The 24,975-nt window shown below is 42.6% G+C and overlaps 1 protein-coding gene across 3 annotated transcripts in view; it reads right to left on the reverse strand.

The window, feature by feature from the left end:
- The window catches only part of TLN2 (talin 2), a 218,796-nt gene extending 194,786 nt beyond the window's left edge, over positions 1 to 24,010 (reverse strand). For 2 of the 3 annotated variants that reach the window (XM_075857700.1, XM_075857698.1), the window contains exon 1: positions 23,912 to 24,010. The gene's annotated coding sequence lies outside the window, so the exon portion shown is untranslated. The remainder of the gene's footprint in view (positions 1 to 23,911) is intronic. The other variant, XM_075857699.1, reaches the window with a different exon arrangement.
- Between the last annotated feature and the right edge of the window lie 965 nt (positions 24,011 to 24,975).

Here is a 24,975-nt window from a genome sequence, read left to right on the forward strand (position 1 = left end):
AGGGCACTTATAATGTGGTGACCGAGCCTCTTTAACTTCATTTGGACAAAGCTGGGAAATCCATTTAAACTGACTTGTGTGGATAAAACTGCTTTTTGGCAATGGATGGATACATTGATCAAATATAGCATATGGTTACTTTTAAGAAATATTAACTCATCTACACAGCACTGTATCAGCAGCACCTAAATACCATGTCTTTCCACATATTCCAGTGTCTTACGTGTTTTAGTTTAGCCATGTTGATACAATAAGTCTACAGCGCAATATATATTACTGCTTGGGGGCTTAACTTAGAAGGGTTTACATCAGGAATTGTAAGCACAAAAGGGGCAGATTTATTAAGGCTGGCGCTTCATACGCCAGACTTAATAACCAATTTGGGGCTGGATACACTTTAAATAAGCAAGATATTTATTAAGAGGCGAACAAATTTTTCAGTTGGCTGTGCTCCACAATTGTGACCGGCCATGCGATACAGTATAAAGACCGAGGCCTATCCACCCCCATCACATGAATAAAAAAAAAATACTGACCTCCTGCTCTTCTCCCCACCAGCTCCCTCTTCATGCCGCAGCTCATACAAGGTACTGACGCTGGGCAGCGTCAGTACATATGCGACGCAGCACTCAACTGCTGTATGTGACGCAGCACTGATGACATTGAGTGATGCATTGCATAGGTACTAATGCTGCCCAGCGCCAGCACCTTGTATGAGCCGTGGCATGAAAAAGGAACTGGAGGGGATACAGTGGGAGGAAAAAAAAAAAACAAAGCAGTGAGGGAAGTATTTTAAAAAAAATTATTGGGGGGCAAGGTATGGGGGCACCTCAACTTCAGACTTTTGGACCCTTTTGCCACTTTTCTACGCCAAAAGTATGGCATAGAAAGGTTGATCAATTCCCTCCATAGAGTGCTCTTTTATTTTACAATTACATATATGGGCAGAGAACTCCATGGTTCAATTCTGACAAGGTAAATGGCAACATACCTGAAAGAGTAATATAATATATATTATATACAAACATACATATGCGCGCGCGCGCGCACACACACACACACACACACACACACACACACACACCTTATTAGAGACACCCATCTAGAAACGTGTTGGCCCTCAGAACAGCAGCTATTTGTCATGGTATAGATTCTACTAGGTGTTGAAATTGTTCTGAAGGAATATTGGCCAATGCGGACAAAATAGCTTCTCGCAGTTCCCACTAAAGTGTCCTTCTGCTATAGGGTAAACATCTGCCATGAAGAGAGGAACTTGGTTTCCCACAAAAATGCCCTACCATTCAAACGCGCATCCACAGATAGAGGATCAAGGGTGTGCCAAGAAAACATTCCCCACACCATTACTCCATCTCCCCCAGCCTGAGGCCTCATGCACACGAACGTAAAAACGCCCGTAATTACAAGCCATAATTACGGTCCCATAGACTTCTATTGGCCACGGGTACCTTCCCATTGCTTACGGGAAGGTGCCCGTGCCGTTGAAAAATATGGAACATGTCCTATTTCAGGCCATAATAACGTCACGGGCAGGCCCATTTAAGTCTATGGGGCTCCCGTAATTACGGGAGGGTTGCTAGGAGACGTCAGGGGATAGTCACTGTCCAGGGTGCTGAAAGAGTTAACTGATCGGCAGTAACTCTTTCGGCACCCGGGACAGTGAATACCGCTGGAGTTAATAGTATTAAAAGTTAACTTACCTGCTTCTTCCTCCAGGGATGACGTTTCATTCCATGTGACTGCTGCAGCCAATCACAGGCTGCAGCGGTCACATGGACTGCCGCGTCATCCAGGGAGGTCGGACTGGATGTCAAGAGGGACGAGTCACCAAGACAACGGTACGTATGAACTTCTTTTACTTTCAATCGCTGCAGAAACTCTGCCCTAAAGGGCTGCCCCTTCTCTCTTTCCAGCACTGATAGAGAGAAGGGGCTGCCGATTAGTGCAGAGAAAACGGGTCCGTAAATATGGGTGGAATAATGGTGACACCGGACCCCGTATTTACGGGCACGGGTCTGTAAATACTAGTGGAATACGTGTGACAAAGGACCCGTATTTACGGGAGGAAAAAAATACGTTTGTGTGCATGAGGCCTGACAGAAAGGGTTCATGGCTTCATGACGTTTACGTTAAATTTTGACCCTCCCATCAGCAGAAATCTGGATTCATCTGACCAGGCGATGTTTTTTTACTTGCCCGTTTCTCTTAGACAGCAATGGCACTTGAACTGGTTATCTGCCGTTATAACCCACCAATGATTAGGAACGACGTGTTGTGCGTTCAGACACATTAGTTGGAGCATCAGTGTGGTTTTCAGCTGCAAGTTGCTCGACTGTGCACCGCCTGTTAGTCTGATCGATTCTTGACATCCTCCTCTGACAAGTTTTTGATGTCTGCAGGATCCCCTTTCGCTAGATGTTTTACCTCGCTCACACCAGTCTCGGTATACTCTCGAAACCGTTGCGTGAGAAAACCCCACAAGGTTTTTAGTTTGAAATATCTGTCCCGGCTAGTCTAGCACCCATGCCCATGCCTTGTTTAAAGTTGCTCCGATCGCTCGATTTTCTAGTCCTTATGTGGCTTCACACTGAAACTGATCCATGGAAACGACTTGACGCTGCACTCCGGGGTCACATGTCTAATTTTCACACAGGGAAGCTCCAATCGTGAAAAGGAAAGGGTCTCCTAATACAGTGGCCATTCAGTTTATATATATATATATATATATATATATATATATATATTTTTTTTTTTTATTTATTTTTTTTTTGACAATTTTGTTGATGCTGTTCATTTAGGCCTTTTTACATGGGCGTGTCAGTTTTGCATCAGTTTTTTATCCGTATGAATGTCCGCGTAGTTTCCATGAGTTATACGTTTTTCTCGTTTGTTTTTCTCCTCTGCAAGCACGTCCTAGTTGCACTTTTCGTTTGTTCTGCCTTTCCTTAGCAACTAATGCGTGAAAAACTGACAGCACGTGGATGCTATCCGTGTGCTATTTTTGTTTAACAAACCCATAGAGTTCAATGGGCGAGACGGTCTACAAAAACGGACCAGAATAGAACGAGCTGCGAGTTTCTCGCAACAAACATGTTCCGTTGAAATAAACAGATGTTTGAATAGCCCCATTGACTTGTGTGTGTCAGTGTGCTGTCCGCTGTACACTGCAGCACACTGACGAGAAATATGTTGGTGTGAATAAAGCTCTGCCTGTAAAATACATGAGAAAATAAAAAATTTACATGCTCCAAAGCATGTTGTATTATAAGGGTAATCTCAAACTTTCTAGTGGAGCATACATTGCCTCACAGAAGTGCCGTACAGCAGCACATGGTGCGTGGTAATACAAACCCAGTAGACGCACAATCACATAATTGCAGAGTGTATGATATCCAAGACAGTGAAAATGTTGACCAACTAATTTGAGCTCGGATAAATAAAATTATCCACTTAAAGTATAAAGCATGCAGTAAGAATGATATAACTGGATCATGAATGAAAGGGCACAGAGTAGAACCACTTCACAGCGTACTCCTGGTTAACCTCAGGAACACACATCCTTCCTGCTCTCAGAGGTGGTTACCCAGCAGCATGAAAAGGAAGTTGTTGGGTTTTACACTTTAATCAGAAAAATAACTGAATTTGGCATTCGAGGAAATAACTTCTCCAGAGAATATACGGCATTTATTAATTCAATAAAACATTATTATTTACTTGCCATGGTTACCCATACAGCTATAGGCCAGGTTCAGAGTTAAAAGCTTCTCCACTGCTGCACCAAAAACAAAACAATCAAGCAAAAAACACATACCTGTATTTGTAGTTCACATAGCCTGTTTTCGGGTTTGGACAGATGTTACATTGTAGTAAATGAGAATTTTAACGTAACTGAAAATCATGCAATTTCTTTTTATTTATTTTTTTATATATAAATATTAACACAGCATGCTTTCATTACTTCCTTATATTTTTTTTTTTTTTTACAATAGTAAAAAATGAGGCGTACAAAATTGTGTGTAAAAACAGGAGAAAAACCATGAATGTGCAGCCCAATGGGAAAGAGGATAGGACATCTCTATCCCAGCAGTCCGACACCTATCTGTCAAACTTATATTGCTTTGCTAAATGATTTACCTAAAAATACAAAAACGAAAAACAAACCACACACCACGGAAAAAACCCTTTAACACCTTAATGACCAAGCCATTTTTTACGTTTTTCCATCGTCGCATTCCAAGAGCTATAACCTTTTTAGTTTTGCGTCGACATAGCTGTGCAAGGTCTTGTTTTTTGCGGGACAAGTTGTATTTTTTAATAGCACCATTTTGGGGGACATTATTTATTGATTAACTTTTATTAACTTTTTTTTGGGGGGGGAATAGAAAAAAACCTGAAATTTTGCCACTCTTTTTCGCATCCTAAATCTACGCCGTTTACCGTGTGATATAAATAACACAATAACTTTATTCAGCGGGTTGTTACGATTGCAACGATACCAAATTTGTATGGTTTTTGTATGTTTTACTACTTTTACACAGTAAAAACGCTTTTTTTTCAAAATTATTTGTTTTTGTGTCTCCATATTTGAAGAGCCGTAACGTTTTTATTTTTTCGCCGATGCGGTTGTATGAGGGCCTTTTTTTGCGGGAAGACTTGTAGTTTTTATTGCTACCATTTTGGAGTAGATGCGACTTTTTGATCACTTTTTATCACATTTTTTTAAAATCAGGATTCACAGAAAACAGCAATTTTTCAATAGTTCTTTTATTAAATTTTTTACAGCGTTCACCGTGCGGGTTAAATAATGTAATAGATTTATAGTCGGGGTCGTTACGGACGCGGAGATACCAAATATGTGTAACTTTTTTACTTTATTTTGTTTTTTTAATAGTAAAGCATTTTGTAAGGGGAAAAGCTGGGTTTTTCATTTTTTTTAAATTAACTTTATTTAACTTTTTACTAGTCCCACTAGGGGACTATAATATGCGATTCTGCGATCGCATTTATAATACACTGCAATACTTTTGTATTGCAGTGTATTACTGCCTGTCCGTTTAAAACGGACAGGCATCTGCTAGGTCATGCCTCTGGCATGATCTAGCAGGCATTCACTCCAGGCAGACCTGGGGGCCTTTATTAGGCCCCTGGCTGCCATTAGAGACACAGACACTCAGCGATCGTATCGCCGGGTGTCTGTGGGAGAGAGAGGGAGCTCCCTCCCTCTCTCCAAAACCACTCAGATGCGGTGCACGCTATTGTGCACTGCATCGGAGGGGTTAAACGGGTGAGATCGATGCTAATATTGATCTCACACGGCAGAGCAGGGACGCCCCCAGCCCTCAGCTGCCTCTAGCAGCTGAGAGCAGGGAGATTTGACGCTCCCTGCTCTGTTTACTTTATCCTGATGCAGTGCCGTAAAAAGGCATATGCATCAGAATAAAGCCCGTTAGTGGAGATCTGTGACGTCACTCACAGGTCCTGCATCGTGACGGCCACATCGGCACCAGAGGCTACAGTTGATTCTGCAGCAGCATCAGCGTTTGCAGGTAAGTCGATCTTACCTGCAAACGATGATGCTGCTGCAGAATCAACTGTAGCCTCTGGTGCCGATGTGGCCGTCACGATGCAGGACCTGTGAGTGACGTCACAGATCTGCACTGTCAGAAGCTGGGCGTTCTGAAGAGAAGAGGATGTTACTTCTCTTCAGAGCGCCCAGCTAGTGAAAGTATTAAAAACGCCCCGATGTACGCACATAATACACGCCCACTTGGACTTTTACTTTTAAACACACCCACTTGGACTTTTGCAAGCCTCATTTGCATAAATACGAAAATGGTCATAACTTGGCCAAAAATGCTCGTTTTTTAAAAATAAAAACGTTACTGTAATCTACATTGCAGCGCCGATCTGCTGCAATAGCAGATAGGGGTTGCAAAATCTGGTGACAGAGCCTCTTTAAATCAATGATTTCTATGGATGAGTGTTGTGGGCGGGCATGCTCTGTATCGAAGTGCAGCGGTCAATTGTGTGAGAAGGGTCGCACTGGCCCTCCAGTATGCCCAGGTTCTGAAGGCCATTTTGATGCAGTTTTTTAAGCCGGAAGTAGAAGTGGGTAAAACAAAAAGAGAATCTTTCCTATATACTTCCCCTCCCTTTACAATGAACAGCTGGTACTGGCTTCAAAAAGTGCATCAAAATTCCACTTATAAGGCTGCCTGTGCCTGCCCAAGTACAGCATCCTAAGGCCAGGATCTCACACACAGTTTTTATGTAGTTGTTGGCTCAATTTTTGACACAAAAAAGGAGATGCATCAGTCTTTTCTTTATACATTTTCTTCCTTTTGGATCCACTTCTGCCTTTGACTCAAAAACATGGAGCCAAAACGGTTACAAAAACTGCATCGTGTGTGTGTGCGTGTGTTTTCTTGGCTTAAAACAACTCTTATAGACTCCAGCAGACACAGCCTTTATGAAATGCAGCATAGAGCAAAGAAATCTAAAGCGGACCGAGGATTTTCCCTTCATTGTAATCATGTTTTGTCCAAAGATTTGAATCAAATTTTTATTTTTTTTCCCACTGCATGTGAACATTGTTACATTTCTCAAACAAATGCAACGTCCCTGTGTGAACCTTGTTACATTAAAAAGAGCATTATCCATCCAAAATACAATTATTATGGGGAAACGTGCTACAGGTCATCAGCTTGTGGTACATGTACCCCAGGGGGTACACACTACGTCTCTAGGGGGTACTTACACAGTCGTTATGCAATGCCTTGAATATGTACACAATGTATGATCACAGACTTAGGGGTACTTCGATGTAATGTATTTGAGATGGGGCAACTTGGCCTAGATACACTGCTCTACACCTTGCATATGGAGTTATATTCACCTTCCTTGTGTCTGCCTATCAGTTAACAGCTCTAAGTGCTGCATTTGTAAATTATTAATGAGCAATGCTACAGAATAGCGGGAACAGCGCCCTTCCTGCAATTACAGCTTCCTGATAAATGGAACCCAACCAGAGCATCAAATTATGACCTCATTCCCTGATACCAATAAAGAAGACTAAACATCATAATACAGCTGTGGGAAGATAGAAGACGTCCTAATTTACAAATACCACACAAACAGGTTCCAATGTGCAGAATAAACAAAATCCCTAAACCCTGGAGACTAAACCATAGCTAAAAAAAATGGCTAAATAAATTGAATTTAATAGATTTCTATAGCACAAAGATATTTTTAGAAGCTTTTGTCTGATCTGTCTTCAGCTTCTTCACCAATTCTGTGCTCCAAAGTCATCCATAAACTGGTCTAATGCGTTTAAGTTTTCACTTACCGTATCATCCTATTACATTTCAGATCATGATACAAAAGGAACACTATGGCATCAGTTTTATCCCATTTCTCCAGGGCATGGGACAATTTTACATTTGGCAATGCTCATATTTGCCATGCTAATTTTAACAATGTAGTCTATAAAAACCACCCTATCAGTTAGCCCTCAGGCAAAAATAGAGGGAGATCAGGCAGGTGGCGGACAAACCATATGTGCACGGGGCAAAGTACAATTCGGCCCCATGCACACGAACGTGCTTTTGCGGACGCAATTCCCCCGAAAATCCACGGGAGAATTGCGGCCCCATTCATTTCTATGGGGCCAGGCACACGACCGTGGTTTCCACGGTCCGTGCATGGCCCAGGAGCCTGGACCGCAGAAAGAACAGGCATGTCCTATTACAGCCGTGTTCTGCAGTCCAGGCTCATAGCAAATAAAGCAAAGAATTTGAGGGCGGCTCGCGAGTGACACTCCGCCCCCAGAAGACCCGAAAATCACGTCCGTGCACATGGCTACGGGCGTGTGCATGAGGCCTTACTCTAAAAGAAAAATATCAGTGCTTCCTGTAGCCAACTGGAATGTATAAAATCGACCATGCTAATGGTTTCCATGGCTCACAAACATTGGTGGAGTTGGCACACCAGTGAGGAATCTTATAGAGAGCCAAGGTTCATTATTCCTCCTCCACACTAATTTACATCTGTCACGCTCATTTATTGCCTATCTTGCCGGGTTTACCAATATCATAGTCTAGTGTTATTTTCCCTTTTGGGACCTTTTAGGTCCATTCTGACATATTCCCTTTTCTCTTTCTCGCTTTGGAGAGATGGGGAGAAAAGAGGACTTCTTGATAATGATTGTGGGTTGTGTGGCCCTGCTCCATGGTTTTCAGCGTTCCCCACATCTTTTATTTTGAAGCAACCCTGGGCTTTTGTACCTGGATCTTTAGCTGTTAGTTCACTAATAATTTCATCTACCTTTCTCTCATTCTCCATTTATTAGAGGCAAACATTCTCTCAATTTATTTTTCTTTCTTTCTTCCTGCTTAACCCTTTAATGGGTTTTTAATTTTTTGCTATTTGCTTTTACGCCGTTCTCCTTGTCTTAACCCAGTCTAAAGCCTCATGCACACGACCATGCTCGTAATTACGACTCGTAATTACGAACACGGCCGGCCACGGGCAGCCGGCCGCTTTTGCAAGCCGTGATCCCATTATAAAGTATAGCAGCACGGCCCGTAAAATGAAAAAATAGAACATGTTCTATTTTTTTAACGGCACGTGCACCTTCCCGTGAGAAAACGGGAAGGTACCCGTGACTAACAGAAGTCTATGGGCCCGTTATTGCGGGTCGTAATTACGACCTGCAATAACGGGTGTTTTTACGGTCGTGTGCATGAGGCCTTAGGGCAAACGTCCTTGAATGACATATATATTTACAAAACACAGTAGTAAATGAGTTAACACCCTATCTTATTTTACAAAAATAATGCAAATAACGTTGTCCTTCTTAAAGCTTCTAATGAAAGAAAACAAGGTACAGATCCCTCTAATCTTTGAGGGTGCCGAATAGACTGGTTGCTTTAAAGCACAGAAACACGGGACATCCCAGGGATACAAAAATAGACACTCACTCAAGAGTAAAATATTTCTTCCTCTCACCTTTCACACTGAACTAGACTCACTGGACACAGGATCACACACATAATGCATTAAAAGAGATCAGTATTTTCCGGAGGCACAGCTTGTATGATTACTTTTATTCTGTATTACACTTGGAGTCAATTAAGTTAGAGTTGGATTTTTATGACTATCGGTTGTTTTTAAGGAACACGCAAGTTGTCTAAGCAGAAAACGAATGAGTGCAGATGTTGAATAAGTTTCCAGTCCCCCTTATGTCCTGCAGCTCCAGATGCAGCATTGCTTAAAAGTGTATAGATGGCCGTACAATAGTGACGTTCAGACGGCTGTTTTTTGAATAACATGTAATTCACGGATGGTTTGTGAAGGGTGTCGATTTAGACGACAATGCCATAAGTTGAAACGACAAATCGCCAATCAATCTCTGCCTTGATCTGTGGCCTGGTCTGTGCTTCTATTAGAACTGGGCAATTAATCGAAAAATAATCGAAATTCAGCTCAAATAATTGACGTCATCTTGCAAATTTCGGTTTTATCAATTAAACAGTATGTGCATCTTCAGGACACAGTTTAATCCAATGGTAGAGCAGGGGACCTGCTCTACCATTCACTATGTATCGCCGGACGCGAGGCAGTGACGTAGTCTGCGCCATACCGCACAGACCAGTGGAACAAAGAGATCTCCTCCACTCATCGTTGGAACGGGGCTAGGTGGGTATGTATATTATTATTTTTATTAGGTACTATTGGGGGCAGCTGTGGGAGCATTATACAGCATGGGGGCAGCTATGGAGAACTTGATATTGTGTGGGTTGCAGCTATGGGGTAGTTAGGGGGGCATTATACTGTGTGAGGGCAGCTATAGGGGCATTATACTGTGTGGGGAGCACTATGGGGACAGTATACTGTGTATATGCCGTTATAGGGGCATTATAATGTGTGGGGGCAGCTATGTGGCATTGTGTGGTGAGAACCATGGGGCAATATACTGTGTGAGAATAATGGGGCAATATACTGTGTGAGGGCATGGGGTATATTATATACAGTAGTGTACAGCAGGCTCAGGGGATAAATATTCAATGGAGTAGCATGCAAATAGGGGACGTGGCATGCTAAAAGGGGTGGGATCTAAATAATGGGTCAATAATCGTAATCAAGGTTACATGTTCAATTAATCGTGATTTTGATTTAGGTCATAATTGCCCAGCTCTAGCTTCTATTGATTGGATGAGCATCTGTCGTTTGACATAAATGAATTTTCAAGGACTGCACTCGACAACGACTGAGAAAAAAAAACCCCACATGGCAGATCAACTTTTCCACAGATAGCTGCCTTTGGTTAGTGTCAGTCACACTTGTTTGTGTCATGGAAAGGTGCAGACAATGGCAAAAAATGGTCTAAGGCCAGGATCACACACAGATTTGAAGCAGTTTTGATGCAGAGAGGAAATGCGTCAGACTTTTCTTTATACCTCTCCTTCCTTTTGGATCTACTTCTGATTTTGGTTAAAAAAAACTGAGCCAAAAACGGTGATCCTTGCCATCTGCCTATTCAGCCGTCCAAAATCTCTAGTGTATGACCAGATATGCTCTGATGTTAGACCAAGAACAGACATTGTGACACAGCACGATGCTTTTGGTTTGATCACCAGCTGTGCTTTGTTTGTTTTTTTAAGAAGTAGCTCTTGAAAACGCTCCCAAAACTCAAATTAAATAGGGGAGGGGGGGGGGGGGGGGGAACACCACAATAATGCAATCCTTTTTCCCGAAAAAATTGTAGCAGGCCCTAAAAATCTACGTTTTCAAACCACAAGATGAAAAATGTTTTTTTCAAAACCTCGTACACACCTAGGTAACATCTGGCCTTTGCACAAAATATGGTGGGGGAAAAAATTTGGCAAAATGATAGGACTCCAGTAAAGCAGGTTTCTTTGTCTCAGATTGCAAGCTGCTGGTGACCATGCATAGGAAATACTTCCTTAACTCTATTCACAGGCAGGTCACAAGTCATGTTAAGAAGACAACTGGGTAGAAGACTGTCAGAGATCCATAATGTGACCCCAGGAAAGTAACAAAAGACTTGTGTGCATGAGGCCTTAGGGCTTGTTCACATGTGGTAGATTTGTTGCAGAAAATCCACTCCATACATGTGAATAGGATTGTTTCTGCAGGATGTCTGCAAAAATAATTACAAAGCCCCAATACAGACAGTTACAGAAAATTCTCCAACAAATCTGCCAAATATGAACATACCCTAGAGCCCATACACAAGAGATGACAGATTTCAACAAGCCCAATCCTTTGTTCTCACAGGAGATAAGCCATTGCTGGCGGTGTATAGTAGCATCTTATATCCCTCTTCCCATTGAAAACACATGCACGTTCGTCAAAACAGCTATCTAAAGTGTATAGGACCTATTACACCGGCCGATTTTGTCCGCTGCAGCGAGTGCCGATCAACGAGACAGCTCGTTGATCGGTGCTCATTTGCTCCTGTCACAAGGAGCTATGGATGGGGACGTACGGTTGTTACTCTGATCGCTCATCCCCATACATCATCATGTCGGCAGCGCATCCTCCTGTTTACACAGGGAGATGTGCTGCCGACAATGATATTTAACTTTTTTTAAACGATACAATCAGCAGACGAACGAGTTTGCTCGTTCATCTGCTGATCGCTGCCCTGTTTACACAGGGCAATTATTGGCAACGAGCATTCTATGAACGATCGTTTGCCCGATAATTGCCCAGCGTAAAACCCCCTTATGCCACCTTACAAACTAAACAGTCCAAAGCCAACTTGACTTTTTATGGACTCTGTAATACGACCTTCCGTAGACATTAATAGAAAACAATGCAAAAGTTAGAAATATACAGGAACAGCCAGGACTGTTGATAAACCAAACTTCCGACTCGCTCTGATTTTTCCACTGTCCGAATACAGCTCGGACGTATTCATAAATGGTTTATGTATAATAAGCCGGTTGGCTACTTGGCATATGTAAATATATGTGTAGCTGGTAATGTTGTAAGAAAAGAGAGATCAGTGTGCACGCAGATAACTTTATACAGCGATCTATGTATATTTCCTCAAAATCCTTGGACCCAGACGGAGTTCAAAACTAGTAAGTGGGTCAGGGTGTGGATGCCTAGAGACATGGGGAAAGAGTGTCAGGGTTGTGTGTCTTGCCCGGTGTATGTCCTCTGTTAGTTTGTGTCCTTCACCTTCATTGTTTGTCGGTCTTCCTTCTCCCCCTTCCGTGTCAGTCGGCCGCTCTCCCTCCTGTCATTCTGATCAGCTGCGTATGGCCACTGAACACTTTGTCTCTCTGACAACCAGGAATGCTACAGAGTTTCCCAGGCTAGGAAGGGCTGGTCATTGTCAGCTCGTTCTTAGCCCAGCGCTGACGTGCCAGCTGAGTGGCAAGGAAGCAGAGAAAAAGGGGATATAGGAGCAGGGAGGAGGCTGCACGGGAGAGTGGAAGACCACGTTTTTAAGTACGGGACACTACAGCACGGCACTGTTACTCACAGCCCTCAGTGCAGCCTGATCACTGGGAACAAAGACAATATTAACCTTAGGAGTTCCGGTCTGTTTAGGAGGAGGGCCCACTCATGAAACTTTTGCACTGGGCCCACCAAAGTGTTTAAACGGCCCTGTGCTTAGTAGTGAATTTAATCCTGTCGTCTGCACTACTGAGCATGTGCAGCACAGGTTCAGACATTTTTACTAAGGGCCTTGGAGCAGAAGCATGAATATACTTAGGCTAAATACTCATTCAGACGAGCGTGTACCACGTCCGCATGACGGCCATTAAAACAACAGCCGTCACGGACTCATGTATTTCAATAGGGGCGTTCATACGACCGTTGTTTCAACGGAGCGTGTGAAGGGTCTGTAAAAAAAAAAGGACATTTCCTTTTTTTATGCAAATCACGCATCCATGCATAGACTCTAGTCTATGGGGATGCGTAATAACGTGTCCCAAACGGGTGCACCTTCGACGTAAAAAACTGCAGTTTTTCAGGTCAGAGGTTGGCCACGTTCGTATCAGTGGGAAAGAACGAAGGAGAGCAGATAACTGGTTTTCTATTGCCGCTAGAACATCCTAGTTATCACTGTTGGTTGTTTTTTATAAATGGGGATTGATAGAACATAACATTTATATAAATTAAAATTTAAATAGACTGTCCTAAATTCCCATGTAAGAAAATATGCAACAAACTATGCATTTAATAAAATACAGTATTAATAATAGATAATATTTTTTATTTTGAAGACAGAGTTTTAACATTTCTAAACTGACCCCAACTCTGCAGCTCTGGAAACAGCGGAGAGCGACTCATTTCCATATTAGGCTCTGTTCACATCTGCGTTGGGGTCCCGTTCTGACGTTCCGTCGGAGGTTTCCGTCAGAACGGGACACTGAGCAGACACAAACGGACACCGACGGAAACCAGAGGCTTCCATCCCCATCACCATTGAATTTAATGGTGACGGAGACATTTGCCTCTTTTGTGCACCGGACCCGTTGTTTTGCCGGAAGCAATAGCGTAGCCTACTACCTTTGGTTTCAGTTTGTGTCAGTCAGGGTCAAGTTCAGACGGAACGGGACCCTGGCGCAGATGTGAACGAAGACTTAACATTTTTATATGCTATGCTAATTACATCTGTGTTGAACATTGGGAGGGGAAAGGGTTCACATTGAGGCAATCAGAATCAAAACCTTAGGCTGGGTTCACACACCCTATTTACGGACGTAATTCGGGCGTTTTAACCTCGAATTACGTCCGAAAATACGGCTCCAATGCGCCGGCAAACAACTGCCCATTCATTTGAATGGGCTTTACGATGTTCTGTGCCGACAATTATTTTTTTAGGCGCCGCTGTCAAAAGACGGCGCGTAAAAAAAGACGCCCGCGTCAAAGAAGTGCCTGTCACTTCTTGGGACGTAATTGGCGCCGTTTTCCATTGGCACCATAGAAAAACAGCTCCAATTACGTCCGTAATGGACGCAGCGAAAAACGCCGGCAACATACCATTACGTCTGAAATTCAGGAGCTATTTTCTCCTGAAAACAGCTCCGTGATTTCAGCCGTAATGGACACTGCCGTGTGAACATACCCTAAGGTTCACATATGTGTGAATAGCTGATTTTGTGGCAACTTATATCTATAAGATTATATATTTTTTGTATTGACGTTTTTTGTTCTATGTTTATTTAGGTTTTTTGAGCATAACATGATATGTCAAATAAGGTAAAAGAGCACATGTAATAACCATACCTAGATATGAGAGAAAAAGAAAAAAAAAACTGGCGGAGTACAATATAGTATGCTGCAATAAAAACTAAGGGGCTATAAAAAGTATTCCACTACAATAACCCTGAAAATAAAAAATAAGAACTAAAGGTATAGTTCTACGTAGCGGCGAACGGATGTTTTCCGAAACCCCTGCTCAATTGCGGTGGCCAATGTTCGCACGATTTTGTCGATAATATCCGGCCAAGTGGGCGGAGAGCGACCAGACTGATGAGTCTCTGGTCTTACCTGGGAAAGTGAAAAACCATAGCCATCCATTAGGACACACCATACAGGTAGTTCCAGAGGAGTAATGTTTAGAGCCTTACAGAAGTTGGAAAGGAGGAGTTAGCCTTGGTTCACACACCCTATTTACAGACGTAATTCGGGCGTTTTAGCCTCGAATTACGTCCGAAAATACGGCTCCAAAGCGTCGGCTAACATCTGCCCATTCATTAGATTGGGGTTACGATGTTCTGTGCCGGCGGTCATTTTACGTAAAAAAGACGCCCGCGTCAAAGAAGTGCCTGTCACTTCTTGAAACGTAAATGGAGCAGTTTTCCATTGACTCCATGGAAAAACCGCTCCAATTACGTCCGTAATGGACGCAGTGAAAAGCGCCTGCAACATGCCATTACGTCTGAAATTCTGGAGCAGTTTTCTCCTGAAAACGTAAAGGGGTTTTCCCACAAGGGACATTTATGACATATCCACAGGATATGTCAAATGGCATATAGAAGCGGGTCCCACCTCTGGGACCCGCACCTCTCTCTAGAACGGGGCCCCTAAACCCCGTTCTACCTGTGTGTCGGCTGATTTCCGACCATGAAGGTCAAAATAGTGTAGCTCGCTCGTAAGCCCCATAGAACTGAATGGTAGTTACTGAAACAGCGTAGCTCGCATGCTACAATGCTTCCGTAACTGCTTTTTACTATTATGGGAGTTAGGCCGGATTCACACGAGTGTGTGCATTTGCGCGCGCAAAAAACGCAGAGCTATGCTGTTTTCGTAACTCCCGACCATAAAGTCAGGAAGTCAGCGATAGCAAACAAAGCTAGAAGGAGGTTTAGGAGGCCCTGTTCTATAGATAGGTGCGGGCCCCAGAAGTTGGATCCGCATCTATCTGACATTTATGATATATCCTGTGGATATGTCATAAACGTCCCTCATGGGAGAAACCCTATAAGGCTATTCCTCCTCAATTCGGACTTCAAGTTCTCCACAGTTACAAATAAAGATTGTAGGATGCTGGAGTAGGAGAGCAGTGTCTTTTGGAGAGAGACAACCTTCCTAGTTGTAGCAACCTTCAAAGTTGTTATTTTATCTTGCAGATCCAATACTTTTGCATTGAGGACAGTTATTTCAGATCGCCATGAGGGCTCAAGGCATTGCACAAGTGACTCCAAACTGCCTTTGGAGGGGAGCAGGGACAATTTCTGGAGAAAAAAAAAATCATTCACCTACTTGGTCAGTAGGAGAAGTGTTAGGGAACAGGGCAATAGTATATTTTGGGGACAAGGGATTCGCTGTATCCAGTTGGGCGTCGAATAAGGGGTTAGTAGATCCTTTTCACCTCCAGAGTCATCAGACGATAAGAGGTCTAAGAGCCTAAGCTGGTATATGCTTTGGAGACAGGGATGCGTTGAAAGACTATTTCTTCTCTATTTTCTAATTTTTTGCCCATTTTAGTGTAAAGTATTAACCGAAAAAGCAGGACAGAAGTGCCGAGCTGAACAGAAAAAAAATACCTAGTGTGAACGTGGACAGAGTGTCCACACAAATCTTAAAGACCAAGGAAAATACCAAAAACAACAACAGGAAATATTTCAGTAAACCCTTCCTTCATAAACTTTCACTTGACCATTGCTAAGACCTTTTCTTACTAGGGTTCTTCTCTACTGAACCAGCATAAGATCCATACATTGCCTGGCATTGACTTCATCCCAATACAAGAATGCAGGATGATAGCCAAGATACAGGGAACCAGATGGTGCTATAAAGGGAAACTGAAAACCGGTAGCAAGTGCCTGTGGACAATATTATAAAGAATATATATATAAACGTAAAGTGAGAAATATTTCTGAAAAATTATTTAAAAGGGCCTCGCCCGATTTCAGATTGGGCAAGGGATCGGAATTACTTCAACTTGGGTCTTCTCAAAAGATCAATATTTTGCAGTGACTTCTCAGTAAGAAAAGGTTACTTAGACTCTATAATAAAAAATAGAAATGACTGAATACACATTTTAACCATTTGACACAGAGCGATTTTTTTTAAAGAAACGGTCACCACATTATAAGTGCCCTATCTCCAACATAAGGAGATGGGCGCTATAATGTAGGTGACAGAAGTGCTTTTTATTTAGAAAAACAATCTATTTTTACCACGTTAGGAGCGATTTTAGCTTTATGCTAATTAGCTTCTTAATGCCCAAGTGGGCGTGTTTTTACTTTAGACCAAGTGGGCGTTGTACAGAGGAGAGTATGACACTGACCAATCAGCGTCATGCACTTCTGTCCATTCATTTCCTCAGCACATAGGGATCCTGCTAGATCAGTATGTCCTGTCTTATACTAACACATTTACGTTACTGAAGTGTTTCGAATGTGAGTAGACATTCCTTCCAACCAGGACGGGATGTCTATTCACAATCCCGATACTTCGGTAACGTTTCTGTGGTACTTACAGCGGAGCAAGCGTAATCTCGCGAGATCACGCTGTAAGTGACAGGTTACAGCGAGATTACGCTTTGCTCTGCTGTAAGTACCACAGAAACGTTAAAGTGTCGGGATTGTGAAAACACTTCAGTAACGTTAATGTGTCAGTAGGAGACAGCACATAGTGAACAATGCAGTGTCACTATGCGCTGACTAAATGAATGGAGAGAAGTGCATGACGCTGATTGGTCACTAATTGGTCAGCGTCATACACTCCTCTGTACAACGCCCTCTTGGTCTAAAGTAAAAACACGCCCATTTGGGCATTAAGAAACGAATTAGCATAAAGCTAAAATCGCTAATAACGTGGTGAAAATAGATAGTTTTTCTAAATAAAAAGCATTACTGTCATCTACATTACAGCGCCCATCTCCTTATGTAGGATATAGAGCACTTCTAATGTGGTGACAGAGTCTCTTTAAATAGGCGTTTTCAGTTTACATTTTCAACGTAACATCAAACTATTCCACAAGAAAACCTTTGATGGTATTTTTTTGTAATGTATGTGTTTGGGCATAATAAAACTAGATTAGAAAAAATGTTTATTAAAAAAATGTATTTTGTTTTAGCGTGGATACAAAATGTATTTTGTATCCACTATACATAAAAAGCTGAAAAACGCAGCTGTAAGGTGAATCTATTAGTCAGCTGGACTGACGGCTCAGTTGACAGCGGCACCTTTGTGCCCCTGACACACAATCTAACCCATAGGGTGGAATCATACGGGTCGGAAATGCTACAAATTTTACAGCGGAAGATACACAGCAGATTACAGTCCCAGCCATGTGGATGAATGAATCTCATCCACATTCTGCTGAACATTTTCAAATCGAAATCAGAGAATGCTGCGGAATTTCAAATCCATAGCAAGCTCATTCTCTCCTTGATGTTCACTGCGGATTTCGCCCTTTTCAAAGTAGATTTACAGCAGTGAAATCCACAGCAAAATCCAGTCTAAAACTGATCAAATCTAACTTAGGGCCTGTTCACATCACCGTTCACTTTCGTTCCGGGGTTCCGTCGGAGGGTTCCGTCGGGTGAACCCCGCAACGGAAAGTGAAAGTGACAGCACAGCTTCCGTTTCAGTCACCATTGATATCAATGGTGACGGAAAAATCACTAATGCTTTTCGTTCGTCACCATTCCGTCTGGTTTCCGGTTTTCCGTCGGAATCAATAATGCAGTCAACTACGCTATTGATTCCGTCAGAAAACCGGAAACCAGACGGAATGGTGACGAACTGAAAGCATTAGCGATGTTTCCGTCACCATTGATATCAATGGTGACTGAAACGGAAGCTGTGCTGTCACTTTCCGTTGCGGGGTTCACCCGACGGAACCCTCCGACGGAAGCCCAGAACGGAAATGAACGGTGATGTGAACGGGCCCTTAGATTGTCAGTGAAAGATTCTGTGTCAGCCGATCTGTCAGTCTAGCTGACGGAATAGTCTTACCTTGGCGTTATGCGTCTTCTATGTATAGTGGACACTATATAGACCAAGATCTTAATCACAGCTTAATGCCCATTGCACACGACACTCGAGACGTTTTTCATGGCATACGATTGGCACCCAATAGTTTTCATGGACCCATTCACTTTAGCAGGTGAATAACGGACCCGACTTTCCGATCCGTGAAAAGATAGGACATGTCCCGTCTTTCTACGGATCACAGACGTCCCGTCGTGTGAATGAGGCATTAGTCCCATTCCACACAGATTTTTTTTTCTCTAGTTATAAACTGAATGGTAGAAAACCAGCGTTTTGTAAAGTGTAGCTACGTTTTTATGGCGCTTTGAGTGGTGTTTTTTTATTTTGTCTCATTTTATACATGTTTTTGAAGTTCTATGGAAAAAAACACCGTAAGAAAATACCACAACCAGAGCATACTGCTTTTTGCAAAAAAAGCCACTTATCATAAGACAGCAACATAAACACCACAAACCAAACCGCAGTTGTACGTAGTGCATTTTCTATTTCACTAGAGTTTAATGTAACATCTGGCCGCACTAAAAGAAAAACGCTGTTAAAGAGGCTCTGTAATCACATTATATTATATATCCTACATAATGTGATCGGTTCTGTAATGTAGATAACAGCAGTGGTTTTTATTTAGAAAAATTATCAATTTTGACCAAGATATGACCTATTTTAGATTTATGCTAATGACTTTCTTAATAGACAACTGGGCGTGTTTTTACTTTTTGACCAAGTGGGCATTGTAAAGAGAAGTGTACAACGCTGACCAATCAGCGTCATACACTTCTCTCCATTCATGTACTCAGCACATAGTGATCTTGCGAGATCACGATGTGCTGTCACTTACGCACACATTAACGTTACTGAAGTGTCTTGAGAGTGAATAGACATCGCTTCCAGCCAGGACGCGATGTCTATTTACAATCCCGACACTTCGGTAACGTTTATGTGTCACTTACTTACACAGCACATCGAGATCACGCTGTGCTGTCATTTACAGTGTGATCTCATGAGATCACGCTTGCTGTGATTAAGTCTCACACAAATGTTACCGAAGTGTCGGAATTGTGAAAAGACATCGCGTCCTGGCTGGAAGTGATGTCTATTCACTGTCAAGACACTTCAGTAACGTTGAGGTGTAAGTGACAGCACATCATGATCTCGCGAAATCACGATGTACATGAATGGTGAGAAGTGTAGGACACTGATTGGTCACTGATTGGTCAGCATCATACACTTCTCTTCACAACGCCCACTTGGTCAAAAAGTAAAAACATGCCCAGTTGTCTATTAAAGAAAGTCTAAATAAAAACCACTGCCTTGATCTACATTACAGCGCCGATCACATTATGTAGCACTTATAATGCAGTGACAGAGCCTCTTTAAAAAACACCACGAAAAACTAAGCATAATGCTTTGCGTGAATCTTTTGTCGGTTATATTCAGCCAAAACCAGAATTGGATCCATAAGGAAGGAAAGATATGAAGAAAAAAAAAACTGCTGCATCTCCTTTTTTGTGGCCACTCCTGTGTTTGCCCCAAAAACAACATCAAAAACTAAAGCAAAACTGCACTCGTGATCCTGGCCTTTCAGCAGTTACCGGGACATAGGAGACCGAAGTCTGGAGACGACTCAATGACTTCTAGGGAAGTGTTGTGGGCATGCTGTGTAACTTGTGCAGAGAAGGTGAGCGGTGTTCCTCACCTATTGTCAATGCCCCCACCTTTAAAATAGAGTTCTCTTTCACTGCAATCCTGCCTGTGATGATAATGAGATGAAAGCGGAGAAGTGATCTCTACAGAACAGGAAGTGTCAGTGTATGGTCAGTGTATATTTTCGTTACTAGCACAAACACCTATAATGGGACAGCTAGACCAGAGGAGGGTACTGTGCATGTCTCCAAAAGAGAAAAACAAAATAGTACATAGTTTGTACCCATAATATTTCTCCATTAAATGTGGTTTTGCATCTGAACAGAAGCTAAACTAGTCAATATTTATTCTTGAAAGCTTAATCACTGTACAATGAAAAGACATGAAACTCCCTAATATACTTTGTAAAGTAATCTCAAAAATGTCACTATCTCCTTCTGCTGTCAGTGAAAGGGAACATTATTATAGAGCGTTTGCTACATTTGTATCCAGTCTAGACAATCCTATGTGCGCTACCTTGCCTAGAATCTAGGCTGATACATTTTACCTACACTGATACAAAATAGCAATTATTAGGAAAGGGAAGACTGGAGTTGCTGGAATGGGTTTAGTTCACAAAATCATTCATGGGGATTTGCCCTCTTGATCTAGCCACAGATTTTTAAGGTTTACACGGCACGGATTTGCTGTAGGATTTCTTTTTAGAAAATCTGCAGCTGAGACTTCGATTCTGCCACGGATTGGCCAGTGGATCCACATGTGGGTTAGCCCCATTGTTATTCAATGGAGCTAATCCATGGCTTTTCAGAATGGAACCAATAATAGACATGCTGCAGATTTTACAATCCATAGCGCGTTCTACAAACCACATGAATATTTTCACGAGCTAGTGAATGGGTATAAAATACCCCATTCACATGCATTGCGGGCACAATGTTAGCCTGTCTATGTTCAATATTGAGTCACACTTAGGCTCAATTCACATCTCGTTTTGTACGTCAGAGGTATCGGCATACCTTTTTTCCACTGTATACTCTTCTAAGCAGGACACAGTAAAAAAATAAAAACGTATAGCATGCGGTATACGTTTTTTTTTTTACAACGTAATATAGCCAACGTTTGCCACCTTTATGTATATAAGAGGCATACATACGTCAGAGAATACTCCCGATCTATACCTCCGACATGCCTGAAAAATTATTTAAAATACATGCACGCTCAGCCGGGAGGAATAGAGGTTGGCTGACATATCCAAAGTGTATGAAGAGCTTTAGCTACGATCAGCATACCTGACCACATTCTATATCAAACCTGGCAACATCCCCTGGTACATAGAGCAGAATCGGCAGTCTTTTCAGGGCTACAAAACCAGAACTTTGCATCAAGTGAGCGTAAACCATGGCTATAGATAGAAATTCATTTTTTTATGCATACTACCCATAATCGAATATCTATGACAGTAAGAAAAGGGAGGAAACCTCCAGCTCACCAGTTTGATGCGTCTCCGGACTCTCCGCTCGGATCCCCGCTACGGCTGGCGGTACACAATAGCAAAAACAGGAGAAATGATCCAGCGCTGAGTCGTGCTTTGAGTTAAAAAGGAAGCAGTATTCCCACTTTTATTGGGGTATTGAGATTAAAATCGAAGGGAGACGCAGTCCCAAGACATGTGTTGGTAGTAGGCGGTTTGCCCTGGCCTACGCGTTTCAAGCACGTACTGTGCTCTTAATCATGGCAAAGAAATGATTAAGAGCACAGTACGTGCTTGAAACGCGTAGGCCAGGGCAAACCGCCTACTACCAACACATGTCTTGGGACTGCGTCTCCCTTCGATTTTAATCTCAATACCCCAATAAAAGTGGGAATACTGCTTCCTTTTTAACTCAAAGCACGACTCAGCGCTGGATCATTTCTCCTGTTTTTGCGAATATCTATGAGGATTGCTCTACAGTTCCCTGACATCTGTCATTATGAATAAAGAATCCATCAGGTTGGATTTTAAGGTATTTAAACTTTGTTAACCCATAGACGTACGGTGATTAAGTACACCCCCCCCCCCCTCCTCTCTGCTGCTAGGCCAGTCATGTATGTTACTGGAGAAATCAGATGTAATAGCTGCCAGGCAAGCAACAATTTTGTTAACAGCTAAGGTCCACGGCCGGCTTTAAAGAGGTCCTGTCATGCCTCCCAAAAAAGTACAATTGCAGCCATATCTGGATCCATGCTTTTTCCCGATTCCAGATTTGTTTTTACTTCTCTCTCTCTGTCTCTGTGGGCCTTCGCTCCCCCGCAATCAGAACTGTTCATTTCCGCCAGCTAAGTTCAAGCCCCATTGACACTGGGTGGTGGAGACCGCCCAGTTAATTTATTCATAAAGTGATGGGGCTGATGGTGGAGGAGCACAGTTCATAGAGATATATAAAATATATTTATTTATTTTTTTAAACGCCACTGGAATAAGGTGAAAGGACATAACAGGTCGTCCTTAATACCGTAAACTGCACCATATAAGGAAATCTATTGAGCACAACGATAATCCCTATCGAATGACAAGTCTGTAATGTGGCCATATAAACTACCAGAAACAATTTAAATCCAAACAATTCTATAAATATAGAATATACTATAAAAGGTAATAAAAATATACATTCTTGAAAACATCCACTAAATGACATAGCATTATTTTCATATAGGAAAGACAATACAGGGTGTGGAGACTCCAACATTAAAGTATTGGCTTGGCCATCATAACCTATGTAATGAAGGGGGGCAGAAGTGCTGGTGGTCTGGATCATTACCAGTCAGCACCCCTTCTGCTCTATAGTAAGTGACACCACCAGGACTGCTCAGGAAGAGAGAAAATCCAGCACTGTCACCAGCTGGCAGCGGAACTTATTGCTAGGCAGCCACACAAACTATTCAGGCACTCCCTCCAATTGCAACAATTATTCATTAGAGTCTAGAAAACTCCCAGACAAATAATTACAATGGGATGAATACGTTTTCTCTTTTCTGGATTTACCCTTTCGGAAAATAAAATAAAAAGTGCACATCCACGTTGATTAAATAACTTTCTATAACCTCACATGGGTACAGTGATATGCCATTTGGTGTACGGATGGTGATGAGAAAGTTTCATTATTTTGTGTTTGGAGCAATGACCAACAAGCTATGGTTACAATGGGTACAAACAAGCAGCACAGACACAGGAGCCCCATTATTTCCTGCATACACAGATGGGTCATATAGAGAGATGTAAAGAAAACTCTACAAGGAGACCATCTGGGTATGAGAGAGGGCAGCTTGGAGCATGGCCACTTTGGGATTTAGACATTCCAGGGGTATCGCAGACAGCTGCGTGTGTACATGGACATAAGCCAGGACATGCACAATTGACCAGAGATTTGTACCCTAGTCCAGGTCAGTCCCACATGACCAGCTCTGCAGGATCAGATCGTATAGAAGCAGGGCACAGCATGCTGCACACATGTCAATGGATAATGCACCCAATGTATGAGAGGATTCCCCGTCCACTCCCACCCGTATATATGAGAACAGACCCCGCAGCTGGACATTCCCATACATTACATACATACATACATACATACAGCACATGTGCCAAGCTCCTCACCGGTGACTACTCATCCTATAGGCTTCTCGTCCATACTCCACACCTAGGGATCACACACATTTCTGCACAGTCTGCGTATCCAGCAATGAAGGCGCCGCTCCACCACTGCCTCACATATTTCCAACTTACCCGGCCGTAATCCCTGCCGGACCCCGGGTCACTCCCTCTCCATCCCCTGCTGTCTCTCCGCCCGAAGCGCTGCCCGACCCCCGGACCGTAGCATGCGCATGCGCGCAAAACCTGGAGGTGGGGGAGAGAGAGAGCAAAGTGGTCACATCACGCAGCTGCATGATTGGCGGGCACGGGGGTCTTGTTGGTATAGCAACGGGCGCCATCTTGTGGCTGGCATGGCTTGTTTCTGGCTGCTGGATTATTTCATATATTTTCATAGTTCATAGCACGCTTGAATCAAGTGTCTGTTTTGGAACTGTTCATGTATTTTTTTCTTTCATGTAAGCATAACCAGGAATTCATTATGTATTGTGTGTGACTTGGTATAAATGTCCACAGTTTAGGCTTTGTTCACAATTTTTTGTCAGAATTGACCCTTAAACGTTTTAAATTTACTAACCAAAAGGAGCCATAGTTCTGACACAAATGGCACCTCAGCAACTTTTTACTCAACAGTTTTTAAAGGTGTGTGGGAAAAGAAGGTAATGGCAAAGAGAAGCCACAAAACACGGCAGATTATTTTTTGGTGGAAAATATTGGTATAAAGAACACCAATCATAAATAATGTGGTATAAGGAAAAGTATCTAGTGTGTCTAGTATCTATCAAATTGTGCCACATTTGTCATATAGCGTGCGCCACTGTGATAAATCTGCTGCTGTTCCCACCTGTCTCTGGTTTTATAATAAACCTGCATCTGTCTATTTTTTGCAGTGATTTGGTCGTTTTACATCCGTACTGTCAGAAGCAATTTTTGGTGTAATAAAAAAAAAAAATTTTTCTTTTTGTTTCCTTCATTAGGCCTCATGCACACGGCCATGCCCGTAATCACGGCCCCCGATTGCGAGCACGGCCGACTGCCGGGGGCTTCATTTTTGTGCCGTGCTCCCATACAAATTATGGGAGCGCGGCCCGTAAAAAATAGAAAAGTAGGACATGCTCCATAATTCCCGGCACGGTTCTACGGCACGGACACCCTGCCATAGCGATGCGGAAAGGTGTCCACGGCCAATAGAACTGGGC

The sequence above is a fragment of the Rhinoderma darwinii genome, chromosome 3 (assembly GCF_050947455.1).
Source record: "Rhinoderma darwinii isolate aRhiDar2 chromosome 3, aRhiDar2.hap1, whole genome shotgun sequence".
Classification (NCBI taxonomy): domain Eukaryota; kingdom Metazoa; phylum Chordata; class Amphibia; order Anura; family Rhinodermatidae; genus Rhinoderma; species Rhinoderma darwinii.